Genomic DNA, 6,000 nt, shown 5'->3' with positions numbered 1-6,000 from the left:
CAATTTTCTACAAAGTAAGAGAGCAATATCTTCAAGGACACAGGGTCGTCGAAATTGAGATCCTTAATAATAATACTGTTTAAGCCAACATCATTTGCTTTTTGATATGTGAGCAACTGTAGACAAAAATTCAAAAGCTGAAGGTCTTCATTCCCAATCAACGTTCTTATCAGACTTCGTAGCTGTGTAGGGAGTGACTTCCATGATTCCTCCCGTGGAATGGAAAGTATTCAACCCGTGAATTGTGTAGATGTTAAAATCGGCGTTGCCAAAGATGAACTGGATGAATCCTTCACTGGTTATGTTAAACAGGTCGTGCAATCGAGGATGTCTCAAAAAGGGAAGCTTCATAATATGGAGCCGCGAATCCAACTGCACTAAGAGCGTCGACAATAACTCTTGATCTGAATCCTTTGTACATGAATGTACTGAGCCCAGTCAATAGTGAAGATACAAATGACCGTGGCCTTACTGCGCAAATCATTGCATGTGACAAAGCAACACACTTTTTCCATTTATCTGGAGTTACTCGTTTGTTTTTCAAAATCAGCGACTCAGAGAAATGGAGCAGTGATTCAGGGATCACTAATTTGACATCCGACAAGAAATTATGTTTGGGGGGGGGGGTATTGTAATGTATCACAGACCATTGTACCGATGTCCTCAGGAAGTACATCTGCAGCAGCGGGCACTAGTTCTCAGACGCTCTTCTCATGGATCTGAGAGCTTGCCGTGGTAGAAACTATCACACAGTATCTTATAGTCTGTACTTTTGAAACACACTATTGTGTTCTTTTTAAGTCTGTCACCAATCATTATTTCTTCACCATACTTCTGGGAGAGTCTGGTTTTTATAGTCCTCACATCTGCCTCCCAACCATTTGTGATTTGGTCCTTTAACTGCTGCAAAGAAAACGCATGCTTCTGATTGTTCGATGTAGAAAGAAACCGTTTCCATTGCTTCATCGGCCTGTCTGGATTCAGGACTTCCTTGCTGTCCTCCACTACTGATTGGCCGGTAAAAGTCCCTCTGACATAACTTATGATATTGAACACTTTTAGCACTAAGGTCCTCAACACAGATATGTTCCGTTACTTCGCGAGGCCAGTCATCACCTCGCCTTTCAGCTACCCAGTAACAGTGTCTCTTAATTCAAGTTTTATCACTTTATGAACAATACTTCACTTTTCATAGGGAAGTCTGCTAAGTTTCTCCCAATCAGCTTCAATTTCCTCATCACAATAAAAGCAGTGCTTATTGAAATGAAATATCTTCTTGTGTGATCGACGGTGCAGGGCCTTTTGTCAAAGATGCTTTAATCAATTTTCGGCTATTGTACTTCTTCTGACAAGCACTGTGCACTTCTGCTTCAGCTATTCCAGTTAATAACTTACGATGTGCTGCGATTTTCTTATCCGTAGTGGATTGTAGTAGCATTTTCAGTCCTTTCTGTTTCATTTTAACCACATCACCATCTGCCAAATTGCCGCCGCATATAAAACACACGTCTGACGATCTGAAGCACTCATTTTAGATGCACTGACCGCACAATGAAAGTAATCTCAAACGAGGAAACGAGAATTCTGAAAGACACAAGAAGTTCTGAACACGTCGCTTGCACAACACACGAAGACTACACACGGCTAAAAATAGAAACAATAACAAAGGAACGGAGGAGCTGGCAGCCTCAGCTGTTTACGAAACGTCAATCGAGGGAGATCTATAGATACCTCTACACCCGAAGGTGGGACAAATTTATGACTTGCAACTGGAAATTTCGCTTCGTTGAATAACTTTGACGAACAAAAGTAAAAAAAATGGAATTACTTTGCTTTCAAGTGCATGAACGCTAAATAGTGCCTAAAACTGAAAGACTAGATGCTTTCGTAACACGAAATTTCATGCTCTACAACTTTGGTAGCGTGACATTTTTCGTTTGGAATAGCAGTTTTTGAGTTACAGGTGCTGAAGCCGACTTTTTAGCCAAGTCGGTGAAAATGACGGAAGTTTGACAATTGATTGTGACCAAACGACTGCAACGATTTTGACATTTAAGTATGTCATTCGACACAAAATTTAATGCTCTTTCGTACTGGTAAAGGTAACATTTTCAGTATGGTGTACAGTTGCCGAATAATAGGCGAAAACCTGAATAAAATGCCAAAATTTCTTGGTTTTTCTTCCACCAAAGTTATCCCGAGGGTTTTTAAAGTCGAAAAAAAAAATGGTTCAAATGGCTCTGAGCACTATGGGAGTTAACATCTGAGGTCATCAGTCCCCTAGAACTTAGAACTATTTCAACCTAACTAACCTAAGGACATCACACACATCCATGCCCGAGGCAGGATTCGAACCTGCGACCGTAGCGGTCGCGCGGTTCCAGACTGAAGCGCCTAAAACCGCTCAGCCACATCGGCCGGCTTTAAAGTCGAAAACTTGGTTTCTACATACTCTCAACTATATACATAACACAAAAATTAAAATCATTTTTAATTCGAAGTGAATATCCGTTTATCACCAGATTACCCTAAGTTATCAGAGAGACAGTACTGACAAGTGTGCAGAATGGGGTGGACGAAATATCTGTTAATGGCGCAATTGTTCATTTGTTAATATTTAACTGCAGGTGTCTCGGCGGGTAATCTATTTTGATAATGAGAAGTTATTAGTCACATTTTTTCAGTAGCATTTGCGACAACATCAATTGGTTACGCATCAAGAAACCGTGAAGCACATTTGCAAAGGAAAGCCTACTTATATAGTGGTCCCTCGCTTTCCAACGATACATACATACGCTTCGTCAACAGTAATAAAGTATCTTAATAACACATATGGCGTGCGCTTAACCAAACAACTGAGCGTGTGCAAACACTGCCAGGACGTAAAATGATTTCACTTTTACTCAGCTTCATACCGCAATGTTCATTTATAACCCAAGAGGTTTATAATATTCCCTGCATCGCGAATGTTCACTCTATGGCCGTTCAACATAATACAGTCGGTTTAGCTGACCCTCCAAACATCCGGCGTCAGTTATGCTCGAACGACGGTAAGGGAATTACATAAACAAGTTGAGTGCAGACAGGGGCCCCTACTACACTGAAGGCGGAGCTTCCCCATAATAAGTTTCCAGTTTTTCTCTGGTTTTATGCTCTTTTCTATGCTGTAAATAGTGCTATATCAATACAACTGTTCTACACTTCAGCACAGAAATGCACACTAGCCTGCTTCCGGATATTATTACTTCTAGCAACCATACAAACGAAATTTCAACGACCATGTATAAATAAAAAAGTCAAACCACAGACATAAAATGCAGAAGCAATAAAAACGCTATCACTTGATGAAATCACTGACTTATCACATTTCCATCCTATGTCCTGGCACTGTCCGAATTCCTGTCATTTGAAAATCATCGATAAAAACATAAAGAAAATATTATTCCCATTAGCCTCTAGTTTCAGTCCCCCTTATTTCACACTCATCACAAAATGCCAAATGCAAGTCGTGAACGGAACTATAGAACTTAGACAACAGTTTTCTCCAAATCTGTTGCTTCCTGGCGAAGCGATAATTATTTCACATTACATTCAAATACTGGATCACGAATGTGTGTGGTCAGCTGTACTTGTGAACTGATACAACTCAACAACGGAATAATGCCTTGAAGACTTAACATTTTCAACATGATAAAAACTGAATGCAATCTGAAGCTAGGATTTTTTTCCAAAAAAAATATTGAACGTTAATCCATACTTATTATAAAATGGATATATGTGAGTGTGTGCTCCACACTTCCTAGACTACTGGACCTGTTTCAACCGAACTTGGTACGCATATCCCTGACTGTCAGGAAGCACCGCTGTGGGGGTAAGAACCACCTAAATATCATACTTCAGAATATACGACGTCATAATCAGTGAGATGCGTGAAATGTATTACTTCGGTGCTACTTACTCTGTCTGCAATAAATTTCTCAGACAGTATCCACATATGCTGAAAAGTGCACATACGAAAGTATATCGTAGTACCACACATAGTTCAGGAGATAAAACATCTTAAACACTGAGATGCGTGAAAACCTGCTGCATTGTGCATGATGTTTAAATTTATTACTTCTTTTCTACTGATTGCATTCGCAACATATTTGCCAGACAGTATCCACATATGCCGCTGAATGTACCGACAAAATTATATCATTGTATGGCACGTAGATCAGGAGATAAGTATACAGGTACGTGAAAAAAATGCCACATCATTCATGAAGCTTTAATACATTTATTCTTTACTACTAAGACGTTCCTATAGTCGAGTCGACTTAAGGATATCCCTGACATCTGACAGTACTTTTGCCGGGCGGGGTGGCCGAGCGGTTCTAGGCGCTACAGTCTGGAACCGCGCGACCGCTACGGTCGCAGGTTCGAATCGTGCCTCGGGCATGGATGTGTGTGATGTCCTTAGGTTAGTTAGGTTTAAGTAGTTCCAAGTTCTAGGGGACTGATGACCTCGGATGTTAAGTCCCATAGTGCCAGAGCCATTTGAACCATTTTTGACAGCGCTTTTGACAGTTTTCAACTGCGAAGCGTAAATGGCAGTAAGCGAAGACGATACCCGTCTATAGAGCTATGAACAGGTGTTATCATAGGTATGTTTACAAAATCGTGATGTAGACACGGGAAGCAGCAACGCCCAGCTTAGAGAAACTGCCCGAGATCATTTTCTTAATTTGGATACCGCACTGATACACTTTTACATTACGTGCATTTCATAGTTTTAAAGGTGTTTTCACGAATAAGTGAAAACAAAATTTTTGCGATGCTTTTCTACACAGTTCATTTTTTGTTTTCATTTCAAATAGAAAATTGGCAAAATGAACAGGCGAACACTGCCGGTTCAAAAAAAAAAATGGTTCAAATGGCTCTGAGCACTATGAGACTTAACATCTGAGGTCATCAGTCTCCTAGAACTTAGAACTACTTAAACCTAACTAACCTAAGGACATCACACACATCCATGCCCGAGACAGGATTCGAACCTGCGACCGTAGCGGTCGCACGGTTCCAGACTGAATCGCCTAGAACCGCTCGGCCACACCGGCCGGCGAAAAATGCCGGGTTTGTCAGCTAGTGTAAATTACCTGCTTTAGCATTTATAGGGAAAAAATAGTTAGTAATACTCCAACTCTTCAAACTCACAGTAAGTTTCAAACAGGTAACTGCGCAGGCTTTCCTGGAGTAATAAATCTTGGCAGTCTTCTCGGCTTTTGCTGCTGAACCCTAAAATCAAGATGACTCGGTATTTCGGCGATACACCTGTCCGCCGTCTAAAGGAGAGACGGTGCTCCCTCTGAGTCCCGCTGGAAACTGATACCAAGACGAGTTTTATTTTCATTTTTTAAAGACAAGTTCTACAATCTCCTCTGCGAAAGGGTTAGCAATTATATCGAGAAGTAAAGGGATGCGTGGCTATGGTGTGGTCCGTCGTCTGTGATCATCCAATAATACGCTCCCATCTGGGAGATAGTAGATAGAAAGCAATGAAAAGTAGCGGTTTTAGAGCAAAGGGGAGAAAATGCCACTGCAGATGCTGCTGGAGAAAAGAGCTCAGCGACAGTCTGGACGGCTATGGAGGGCTACTGGCAGACTTATGCTGCCATTAGCGACAGTTCATGGTTGGGTGTTAGGAAATGTTAGTAGTGGGTAAGTTACCGTTGTATTTGGGCACTGTTGGCCAGTTTCGGAGTCAGCATACCTGTTAACATGCGAGCGTCGCCATCTGAGAGTTCAGTTCGATCATAAATTCTGTCGCTCGGTGCGCAGAGTCATGTCGAGTGGAAACCGTCGTCCTACGGCAGTGTGGTTCAGCTACCTTTACTGCTATTGTTTTGTGGAGCCCGAAATGTAGTACCTGGCCTCCATGAACCAGGCGCGAGATTTTCACATTGCTTAACTTGCTATGCGCAAACTGTTAGTCCAACAGAACAAATGGGAGCGATCTTT

This window comes from Schistocerca piceifrons, chromosome 4 (assembly GCF_021461385.2).
Source record: "Schistocerca piceifrons isolate TAMUIC-IGC-003096 chromosome 4, iqSchPice1.1, whole genome shotgun sequence".
NCBI classification, from domain to species: Eukaryota; Metazoa; Arthropoda; class Insecta; order Orthoptera; family Acrididae; genus Schistocerca; species Schistocerca piceifrons.
The sequence above is the reverse complement of the archived record's forward strand: the minus strand, read 5'-3'. Positions refer to the sequence as shown.